This window comes from Ranitomeya variabilis, chromosome 6 (assembly GCF_051348905.1).
Source record: "Ranitomeya variabilis isolate aRanVar5 chromosome 6, aRanVar5.hap1, whole genome shotgun sequence".
Taxonomy (NCBI): Eukaryota; Metazoa; Chordata; class Amphibia; order Anura; family Dendrobatidae; genus Ranitomeya; species Ranitomeya variabilis.
In genome coordinates, this window is record NC_135237.1 from 114,885,107 (window position 1) to 114,897,409 (window position 12,303).

The 12,303-nt window shown below is 45.3% G+C and overlaps 1 protein-coding gene across 2 annotated transcripts in view; it reads right to left on the reverse strand.

The window, feature by feature from the left end:
- The window catches only part of NGLY1 (N-glycanase 1), a 60,542-nt gene that overhangs the window by 16,082 nt on the left and 32,157 nt on the right, over window positions 1–12,303 (reverse strand). The window lies entirely within an intron of this gene.

Genomic DNA, 12,303 nt, shown 5'->3' on the forward strand with positions numbered 1-12,303 from the left:
TCTTGATAATACTTTAAAAAAATAAAAAAATGTCAGTCTCCCTTGGAGACCTGCGATCATTTGATCGCTTGTAATTTATACTACAAGAAGTCATAACATATAGTGAATTTAACAATCTCCTATGATGCCTCGCCGCAGGCTCAAGCAGCACAAAGATGGCAGTAATGGGAGTCTCTTCAGGAGGCCATCAACCTGTATCTTAAATGCCTCTGTCAGTGGTTAACACAGCTTTTTTGGGGTTAAACAACAGTGAATGGGGATGTCTCCTGTTTCTGCCGATAGTGGAAGGTGATGGCTGTATAACACTGTCCCCAATGTAAACTATCCACAGTGCGTTGTTGCAATGTGCATCACTAACACTTTTTTTCATTAAAAACAGCAGTCCAATTATGTGCAAAATAAGGATTTTTGTGTACTCACCGTACAATCCTTTTCTCCGAGCCAATCATTGGAGAACACAGACCGTAGGGTGTATGCTGCTGCCACTAGGAGGCTGACACTAAGTGATACAAAGAAAGTTAGCTCCTCCCCTGCAGTATACACCCTCCTGCTGGCTCTCAGCTAACCAGTTCGGTGCAAAAGCAGTAGGAGATCAATAACAACATATGAGCTTACAGCATGTCATATTATATATGAGAGTATAGCATATCAGATTGAGCTTACAGCCTATCATATTATATATGAGAGTATAGCATATCAGATAATAAAAACAAGCATAAGCTAATACCAGGGTGGGAGCTGTGTCCCCCAATGATTGGCTCGGAGAAAAGGATTTTACGGTGAGTACACAAAAATCCCTATTTCTCCTTCGCCTCATTGGGGGACACAGACCGTGGGACGTCCCAAAGCAGTCCCTAGGTGGGGACAACATCAGATCAGGCCCTGTGGAACCGCTACTTACAAGTGCACCACCGCGGCCTGCAGAGTCCGCCTGCCCAGACTCACATCTGTGGAAGTGTGGAAATTATAGTGCTTCAAGAATGCATGCGGACTGGACGAATCCGCAAGCTTGCAGGCGTGCCTTGCCTGGTGCCTAGAACCCTCGATAGACAGGGAGATAGGCTGACATCTAGCACGGAAGGACCCCTGAATGGTGAAATGAATTCACCATGTTATCATGGCCGATGAAATGGCTAAACCCTTCCTGAAAACATCAGGAAGCCTTCCTCTACCGTCAGGAAGCCCAAATAAAAGCGTCCAACCGTTAGAAGGACGCCTTCCTCGAGACATACCTACTCAGAGCACTCACTTCGTTCAGAATATGGGGAACTCATTCCATTTTGTGTACTGGTGCTGAAAGAGATGAGGGAAGAATTATGCCCTCATAACAGTGGTAATACCTTACCACCTTGGTAACAAGCGATGGGGATGGCCTGAGGACAACCTTCCTTGAAGGTAATAAGGGAAAAAAATCTGAAAGAGCAGAGCAGCTAGCTCCAAAGACTCGTCAGAGTGAGGATATCGCAGAGAAAAAAGGGCGACTTTCCCTGATAGTAAAGTCTGCCCGGATGAAAAGGAGTCTACTGTAAGGCTGCTAGGACTATTAAGGTCCCAATGATCTAGGACCATAAAGGTCCCAATGGTCTAACAGTATGCGATAGGGAAGAACTACGTGTGAAAACTTCCTGTGAGAAAGTCCCTACTTGCAGTTTTGCTGCGATAAGGCGGGAAGACACTAGCTCCGCAAACAAAAACTTACGTGGTCAGTGCGGATCTCGGAGGATCACTGGGGCCCCTTTCTGCTTCCGAAAGGCTTTCGGAAGTACAGTAGTGGAAGTGGAGTTATGGAAACTGGTACCACGGCAGAACCAGAGCATGGAGTGCGATGGATCTTGGATCTCGAGGCCGAACCACGAACACGAGTACATTGGCATTCAGTCTGGACGTCATCCGACCTACAACTGGAGAGCTCCAGTGAAGGCAGATCTGATGGAAGACCTCGGGGAGAAGTTCCCACTGACTTGAGGCGGAACCCTGACGGCTGAATTTGTTTGCCGTCAAGAGTTCTACTCCTGTGATATGATATATACTGTCGAGATCAGCGAATGATAGATCTTGGCCCATCAGAGAATGTGAGGTACCTCGGTCATGGCGCCTGACCATGGGTACCTGGTAGATGATTGACGTATGGCACCACCGTGGCATTATCCATTTGAATTTGGATAGGGTGACCCACCAGAAGGCAGTGGACCTGCTGTAGGACTACCGTTCGGATCTCCAGAGCAATGATAGGGAGAAGACTGGCATTGGTAGTTACTAATAACCATTGAACCGGGAAAAAGGCTGTGGATGAAGAAGGGGCTCAGAGACTATCGTCTGAAAGTCTGTTTGACTTGCTAAAAACGAGCGGAGTGAAGGAAACTGCTTCCATTGTCGTCACCATTTTCCCTCAGAACTCTCCTAGCAAATAGAATGAAATGAGGGGGTGAGTAATCAAGTCCTCAGAACTGACCTTGCGCGAGCTCCCTGTTGAAGGGCCATGACCTTGTCTCGAGGGAGAATTACCATCCTTCTAGAAGTGTGCAGGATCATCCTCAAAAAGGATATCTGCTGGGCTGGAAATGAGGAAAACTTGTCTAAGTGTAGCTGCCAGCCCAGGTGAGAGGGTATCGCAAGTGATATAGACGACTCAGCGTAGTCCTGGAAGGGCAGCTAGACAGTCAACCACACAGGGCAGGACGAGCACGCCTCTAGGGTGCAAGATAAACATGACATCCGCCATGACCCGTGCTAACACTCTGGGTGCGGAAGCAAGGCCGAAGGACAAGGTTGTGACTTGAAAATGCTGTTCACGAATGGAAAGGCAAAGGAATTTTTGAAGAGGGTAAGCATCCCGAATGTCGATGGATGCCGGAAACTGCACCTTTTTCTGTTGAAGTAATGACTGAGTGGAGGAAATCCATCCGAAGAAGGAGGACCATGTCAAAGGTTGTTAGAAGTTTGAGGTCCAGGGTCTTACTTTTCGTTCCCCTTTTTGGAACCAAGATCCCTTAGATCTAGACTGTGCTGGACAATCCTTATACAATCCTTTGTCAGTCTCCCGCTCAAAAGATTTGATTGGCCAGTTGTTACTGGTGTGAATCAAGGTAGTTAAGGTCTCCAGCCAGGAGACCATTGCTCTAGCAATCCATGTGGCTAGGGAGGATAGAACGCTGAACCCGAAGCCGCAAGACGGAACTAACCAGATTTGCTATCTGACAGTCCGTGGTATTTTTAATTGATGACCCATCGGGTAGGGATACTGGTAGGTACAGTTATATGAAAAAGTTTGGGCACCCCTATTAATCTTAAGCTTAATGTTTTATAAAAATTGTTTTTTTTGCAACAGCTATTTCAGTTTCATATATCTAATAACTGTTGGACACAGTAATGTTTCTGCCTTGAAATGAGGTTTATTGTACTAACCGAAAATGTGCAATCTGCATTCAAACAAAATTTGACAGGTGCATAAGTATGGGCACCCTTATCATTTTCTTGTTTTAAATACTCCTACCTACTTTTTACTGACTTACTAAAGCCCTTTTTTTGGTTTTGTAACCTCATTGAGCTTTGAACTTCATAGCCAGGTGTATGCAATCATGAGAAAAGCTACTTAAAGTGGCCACTTGCAAGTTGTTCTCCTGTTTAAATCTCCTCTGAAGAGTGGCATCATGGGCTCCGATTTGAAAACAAAGATTATTCAACATAGTTGTTCAGGGGAAGGATACAAAAAGCTGTCTAAGAGATTTAACCTGTCAATTTCCACTGTGAGGAACATAGTAAGGAAATGGAAGAACACAGGTACAGTTCTTGTTAAGGCTAGAAGTGGCAGGCCAAGAAAAACATCAGAAAGGCAGAGAAGAATGGTGAGATCAGTCAAGGACAATCCTCAGACCACCTCCAGAGAGCTGCAGCATCAACTTGCTGCAGATGGTGTCACTGTGCATCGGTCAACTATACAACGCACTTTGCACAAGGAGAAGCTGTATGGGAGAGTGATGCGAAAGAAGCCGTTTCTGCAAGCACGCCACAAACAGAGTCGGCTGAGGTATGCAAAAGCACATTTGGAGAAGCCAATTTCTTTTTGGAAGAAGGTCCTGTGGACTGATGAAACCAAGATTGAGTTGTTTGGTCATACAAAAAGGCGTTATGCATGGCGGCAAAAAAACACAGCATTCCAAGAAAAACACTTGCTACCCACAGTAAAATTTGGTGGAGGTTCCATCATGCTTTGGGGCTGTGTGGCCAATGCCGGCACCGGGAATCTTGTTAAAGTTGAGGGACGCATGGATTCCTCTCAGTATCAGCAGATTCTTGACAATAATGTTCATGAATCAGTGACAAAGTTGAAGTTACGCAGGGGATGGATCTTTCAGCAAGACAATGATCCAAAACACCGCTCCAAATCTACTCAGGCATTCATGCAGAGGAACAATTACACTGTTCTGGAATGGCCATCCCAGTCCCCAGACCTGAATATCATTGAACATCTGTGGGATCATTTGAAGAGGGCTGTCCATGCTCGGCGACCATCAAACTTAACTGAACTGGAATTGTTTTGTGAAGAGGAATGGTCAAAAATACCTTCATCCAGGATCCAGGAACTCATTAAAAGCTACAGGAAGCGACTAGAGGCTGTTATTTTTGCAAAAGGAGGATCTACTAAATATTAATGTCACTTTTCTGGTGAGGTGCCCATACTTATGCACCTGTCAAATTTTGTTTGAATGCAGATTGCACATTTTCTGTTAGTACAATAAACTTCATTTCAAGGCAGAAACATTACTGTGTCCAACAGTTATTTAGATATATGAAACTGAAATAGCTGTTGCAAAAAAAACAATTTTTATAAAACATTAAGCTTAAGATTAATAGGGGTGCCCAAACTTTTTCATATAACTGTATATCACAGGAGATTCTACCCGGTTAATCTGCCTGTGGCAGAATGTGCGGCTGCATCCAGCAGGTCATAGTCTCTTGCCATCGCCGCTCTCTTTTGACGGTGCAGAGATAAAAATTAGGAACCCTAGATCCATCAACCTCTTAACAGGGAAGTGGAGAGGAATTGTCTGCCTTCTTGCATCATCCGCTAAATAGTGGTGATGCAGAGGGGGGTGCTCGTACGCCAAAAAAGGGTGCCTCTGAACATCCACAGAGTTCAGGTCTCCGGGTGGACAGGACACGTTGTCTGGCGTTAGGCCTGGATGCAGAAGAGGAAACATGGAGGCGACACTCCATGTGCTAGTCTGTTGATGGTGTGGGGAGATCGGTGCCCTTTAAAGGACCCGTCGCCCTTAAAAATCAGGCCAGGCATGGCATCCCACGTAGAGGCTTCTGTCCAGTGAATCGCTTATCCGAACTGAATGGCAAATGCTCTACGAGGGAGTTTAGTCTCCTTATGAGGGACACTGGGTAGTCTAGAGCAGAACCAGAGTCTTCGTCAATGTGCCAAGATTGGTTACTCTTCTCTGAAGCTCTGGCAAGTTCAGGCAATATCCAATCCATATTCAGAGCCTTGTTGTCATCAAATCATTGGTGAGGGAGCAGGAAACGAAAAACTTCCCTTTTCTAGATGCCTGTATGTTTCTAGACGCCTGTACGTTTCTAGAATACTTGCGGCCCCTGCAAGCCGACGGCTCCCATGTAGGATAGGGACCATGTACTGTATATCAGTCCTGCGAGCACTCCGAGCCACAGAGAGTACACAGAGGAATTCTATCTCTTGGTCAGAGAACCATGGATTGCGGTTAGTGACGAAGTCCACTGAAGGGAACTAGAGGATAAGCTGGGGTTGGCGGCGGAGGGCTCCTTGGATTGATCATGCGCCTTTAAGACCAGGGAATACTGGTCATGCGCCTTTAAGACCAGGGAATACTGGTCATGCGCCTTTAAGACCAGAGAATACTGGACATGCGTCTTTAAGACTAAGGAATACTTGTCATACGCCTTTAAGTCCAGGGAATACTGGTCACGTGCCTTTAAGACAGGACATACTGGCCGTGTGCCTTTAAGACCAGGGAAAACTGGTCGTGTGCCTTTAAGACCAGGGAAAACTGGTCGTGTGCCTTTAACCCCTTCCCGACCTATGACGCATACGCTGCGTCATGAAAGTCGGTGCCAATCCGACCTGTGACGCAGCGTATGCGTCATGGAGGGATCGTGTCCCTGCAGATCGGGTGAAAGGGTTAACTCCAATTTCACCCGATCTGCAGGGACAGGGGGGGGTTTACTTTAGCCCAGGGGGGGTGGCTTTGCCCCCCCATTGCAATTTGCAATATTCCACCTATGAAAATGGTGAAAGATTGCAATCCAGCCATGGCCGATGCTGCAATATCATCGGCCATGGCAAGAAATCCAGATCTGCCCCCCCCCCCCCACCGCCACCGATCTCCTCCCCAGTCCTCCGTTCTGTCCCGTACTCCCCTCCGTCCGCCTGTCCGCTCCCCCCGTGCTCCGATCCACCCCCCCTGTGCTCCGATCCACCCCCCCACCCCCTCATACTTACCGATCCTCCCGGAGTCCGTCCATCTTCTCCCTGGGCGCCGCCATCTTCCGAAATGGCGGGCGCATGCGCAGTGCGCCCGCCGAATCTGCCGGCCGGCAGATTCGTTCCATGTACATTTTGATCACTGTGATAAAAATAAAAAAAATAGTAAATGAACCCCCCCTTTATCACCCCCATAGGTAGGGTCAATAATAAAATAAAGAAAATATTTTTTTTCCCGCTAGGGTTAGAACTAGGGTTAGAACTAGGGTTAGGGTTAGAGTTAGGGTTAGGGGTAGGGTTAGAACTAGGGTTAGCGTTAGAATTAGGCTATGTGCACACGGTGAGGATTTGGCTGCGGATCCGCAGCGGATTGGCCGCTGCGGATTCGTAGCAGTGTTCCATCAGGTTTACAGTACCATGTAAACCTATGGAAAACCAAATCCGCTGTGCCCATGGTGCGGAAAATACCGAGCGGAAATGCTGCGTTGTATTTTCCGCAGCATGTCAATTCTTTGTGCGGATTTCGCAGCGTTTTACACCTGTTCCTCAATAGGAATCCACAGGTGAAATCCACATAAAAAAACACTGGAAATCCGCGGTAAATCCGCAGGTAAAACGCAGTGCCTTTTACCTGCGGATTTTTCAAAAATGGTGCGGAAAATTCTCACATGAATCCGCAACGTGGGCACATAGCCTTAGGGTTGGAATTAGAGTTAGGGTTGGAATTAAGGCTAGGGTTGGAAATAGGGTTAAGAATAGGCTTGTGGTTAGGCTTATGGTTAGGGGTGTGTTGGGGTTAAAGTTGTGGTTAGGGTTGGGGTTGGGATTAGGGTTGGGATTAGGGTTAGGGTTGTGGTTAGGGGTGTGTTGGGGTTAGGGTTGTGATTAGGGTTATGGCTAGAGTTGGGATTAGGGTTAGGGGTGTGTTGGGGTTAGTGTTGGAGTTAGAATTGAGGGTTTTCCACTGTTTAGGCACATCAGGGTTCTCCAAATGCAACATGGCGCCACAATTGATTCCAGAGAATCTTGCGTTCAAAAAGTCAAATGGTGCTCCCTCCCTTCCGAGCCCCGACGTGTGCCCAAACAGTGGTTTACCCCCACATATGGGGTACCAGCATACTCAGGACAAACTGGGCAACAATTATTGGTGTCCAATTTCTCCTGTTACCCTTGCGAAAATAAAAAATTGCTTGCTAAAACTTAATTTTAGAGGAATGAAAAATTATTTTTTATTTTCACGGCTCTGCGTTTAGCACTTGGGGGTTCAAAGTGCTCACCACACATCTAGATAAGTTCCTTGGGGGGTCTAGTTTCCAAAATGGGGTCACTTGTGGGGGGTTTCTACTGTTTAGGCACATCAGGGGCTCTGCAAATGGAATGTGACGCCCGCAGACCATTCCATCAAAATCTGCATTTCAAAACGGCACTGCTTCCCTTCCGTGCCCCGATGTGTGCCCAAACAGTGGTTTACCCCCACATATGGGGTACCAGCGTACTCAGGACAAACTGAACAACAACTATTGGGGTCCAATTTCTCCTGTTACTCTTGCGAAAATAAAAAATTGCTTGCTAAAACATAATTTTTGAGGAATTAAAAATTATTTTTTATTTTCACGGCTCTGCGTTGTAAACTTCTATGAAGCACTTGGGGGTTCTAAGTGCTCACTACACATCTAGATAAGTTCTTTGGGGGGGTCTAGTTTCCAAAATGGGGTCACTTGTGGGGGGTTTCTACTGTTTAGGCACATCAGGAGCTCTGCAAACATAACATGATGCCCGCAGACCATTCCTGTTATGATCCGGTGACCTTGGAGCCGCATGAGAGACTTTCTCAGGAGTAGGTGGTACCTGTACTGACCGCAAACCCTAAACTAACACCGCAACTAGAAGTAGCCGTGGGATGTACCTAACACGTCCTAGACACCTCGACACAGCCGGAGGACTAAATACCCCTTATAGATGGAAATGGGAATTCTATCTTGCCTCAGAGCAGAACCCCAAAGGATAGGCAGCCCCCCACAAATATTGACTGTGAGTATAAGAGGAAAAACACACGCAGGCAGAAAAACAGGATTTAGCAAAAGAGGCACTTCTAGCTAAATAGAAAAGGATAGGAAAGAATTCTAAGCGGTCAGTATAAAAATCCTAAAAATATCCACAGCAGATAATACAAATATTCTACATCTAACTAAAGACATAGAAAGTATATCTGCATCTCCTGAGAATCCAGCATGACTGAAAAATCCAAACAAAGTCTAAGCTGGACAAAAACACAATGAATTGCACTGAATTGCAAAGCACACTGCATGTGTGCACAGAGACAAAAAACCAGACACTTATCTTAGCTGAATTGGCAGCAGGGCATGAGGAGCCAGAGAGAGATGCAATCCCTCCAAGTACAATGGACAACTGGCATGGACTCATGGATCCTGCACACCTAAATACCTAATAGAGCTGCAATCAGCAGAAACACCTGCCCAGATTACAACCCCAAGACAACTGCACTACCACCAACAACCACCGGAGGGAGCCCAAGAGCAGAATTCACAACACATTCCATCAAAGTCTGCATTCCAAAATGTCACTACTTCCCTTCCGAGCCCCGGCATGTGCCGAAACAGTGGTTTTCCCCCACATATGGGGTATCAGCGTACTCAGGAGAAACTGGACAACAACTTTTGGGGTCCAATTTCTCCTGTTACCCTTGGGAAAATAAAAAATTGTGGGCTAAAAAATCATTTTTGAGAAAAGAAAAATTATTTTTTATTTTCATGGCTCTGCATTATAAACTTCTGTGAAGCACCTGAGGGTTTAAAGTGCTCACTATGCTTCTAGATAAGTTCCTTGGGGGGTCTAGTTTCCAAAATGGGGTCACTTGTGGGGGAGCTCCAATGTTTAGGCACACAGGGGCTTTCCAAACGCGACATGGTGTCCGCTAACGATGGAGATAATTTTCTATTCAAAAAGTCAAATGGCGCTCCTTCCCTTCCGAGCCTTACCATGTGCCCAAACAGTGGTTTACCCCCACATGTGAGGTATCGTTGTACTCCGGAGAAATTGCCCAACAAATTTTAGGATCCATTTTATCCTGTTGCCCATGTGAAAATGAAAAAATTGAGGCTAAAATAATTTTTTTGTGAAAAAAAAAAGTACTTTTTCATTTTTACGGATCAATTTGTGAAGCACCTGGGGGTTTAAAAAGTGCTCACTATGCTTCTAGATAAGTTCCTTGGGGGGTCTAGTTTCCAAAATGGGGTCACTTGTGGGGGAGCTCCAATATTTAGGCACACGGGGGCTCTCCAAACGCGACATGGTGTCCGCTAAAGATTGGAGCCAATTTTTCATTCAAAAAGTCAAATGGCGCTCCTTCCCTTCTGAGCCCTGCCGTGCGCCCAAACAGTGGTTTACCCCCACACATGAGGTATCAGCATACTCAGGACAAATTGGACAACAACGTTCGTGGTCCAATTTCTCCTTTTACCCTTGAGAAAATAAAAAAATTGTTGCTAAAAGATCATTTTTGTGACTAAAAAGTTAAATGTTCTTTTTTTCTTCCATGTTGCTTCTGCTGCTGTGAAACACCTGAAGGGTTAATAAACTTCTTGAATATGGTTTTGAGCACCTTGAGGGGTGCAGTTTTTAGAATGGTGTCACTTTTGGGTATTTTCAGCCATATAGAACCCTCAAACTGACTTCAAATGTGAGGTGGTCCCTAAAAAAAATGGTTTTGTAAATTTTGTTGTAAAAATGAGAAATCACTGGTCAAATTTTAACCCTTATAACTTCCTAGCAAAAAAAATTTTTGTTCCAAAATTGTGCTGATGTAAAGTAGACATGTGGGAAATGTTATTTATTAACTATTTTGTGTCACATAACTCTCTGGTTTAACAGAATAAAAATTCAAAATGTGAAAATTGCGAAATTTTCAAAATTTTCGCCAAATTTCCGTTTTTTTCACAAATAAACTCAGAAATTATAGACCTAAATTTACCACTAACCTGAAGCCCAATATGTCACGCAAAAACGATCTCAGAATCGCTAGGATCCGTTGAAGCGTTCCTGAGTTATTACCTCATAAAGGGACACTGGTCAGAATTGCAAAAAACGGCCAGTTCATTACGGTCAAAATAGGCTGGGTCATGAAGGGGTTAAGACCAGGGAATACTGGTCGTGTGCCTTTAAGACCAGGGAATACTGGTCGTGTGCATTTAAGACCAGGGAATACTGGTCGTGTGCTTTTAAGACCAGGGAATACTGGTTGTGTGCCTTTAACCCCTTTCTGACCACGGAAGGGATAGTACGTCTGAGCTCAGAAGCCCTGCTTTGATGCGGGCTCCGGCGGTGAGCCTGCATCAAAGCCGGGACATGTCAGCTGTTTTGAACAGCTGACATGTGCCCGTAATAGGCGTGGGCAGAATCACGTTCTGCTCTCGCCTATTAACTAGTTAAATGCCGCTGTCAAACGCAGACAGCGGCATTTAACCGGCGCTTCCGGCCGGGCGGCCGGAAATAAGCGCATCACCGACTCCCGTCACATGATCGGAGGTCGGCGATGCTTCTACATTGTAACCATAGAGGTCCTTGAGACCTCTATGGTTACTGATGCCGGATAGCTGTGAGCGCCACCCTGTGGTTGGCACTCACAGCACACCTGCATCTGCTACATAGCAGCGAATATCAGATCGCTGCTATGTAGCAGAGGCGATCGCATTGTGCCTGCTTCTAGCCTCCCATGGAGGATATAGAAGCATGGCAAAAGTAAAAAAAAAAAAAAGTAAAAAAAATGTGAAAAAAAAAAAATATACAAGTTTAAAATCACCCCCCTTTCGCCCCAATCAAAATAAATCAATAATAAAAAAAAAAATCAAACCTACACATATTTGGTATCACCGCGTTCAGAATCGCCCGATCTATCAATATAAAAAAAGCATTAACCTGATCGCTAAACAGCGTAGCGAGAAAAAAAATTAGAAAAGCCAGAATTATGGTTTTTTTGTCGCCGCGACATTGCATTAAAATGCAATAACGGGCGATCAAAAGAACATATCTGCACCGAAATGGTATAATTAAAAACGCCAGCTCGGCACGCAAAAAATAAGCCCTCAACCGACCCCAGATCATGAAAAATGGAAACGCTACGGATATCGGAAAATGGCGCAATTTTTTTTTGTTTTTTTAGCAAAGTTTGGAATTTTTTTTCACCACTTAGATAAAAAATAACCTAGTCATGTTAGGTGTCTATGAACTCGTACTGACCTGGAGAATCATAATGGCATGTCAGTTTTAGCATTTAGTGAACCTAGCAAAAAAGCCAAACAAAAAACAAGTGTGGGACTGCACTTTTTTTGCAATTTCACCGCACTTGGAATTTTTTTCCCGTTTTCTAGTACATGACATGGTAAAACCAATGATGTCGTTTAAAAGTACAACTCGTCCCACAAAAAAATAAGCCCTCACATGGCCAAATTGACGGAAAAATAAAAAAAAAGTTATGGCTCTGGGAAGGAGGGGAGCGAAAAACGAACACGGAAAAATGGAAAATCCCAAGGTCATGAAGGGGTTAAAGACCAGGGAATACTGGTCGTGTGCCTTTAAGTCCAGGATATACTGGTCGTGTGCCTTTAATGGACTGGTCAGATACTTCCTTACACGGGTACTGATGTAGAGTCGATGTGCCCCTTTAATGCAAAAAAAGTCGCCCCAGTGTGAGCCGGCCGGGTGGACCAAGATGGCCACCGGGAGTTGCAGAGTTGATAAAATCTCGCAGAGAGCAACAAGCGCCAATTTGGGAGGTGGAGCCACGGACACAATGTTGAATAGGCCCAAGCCGGGGGCTA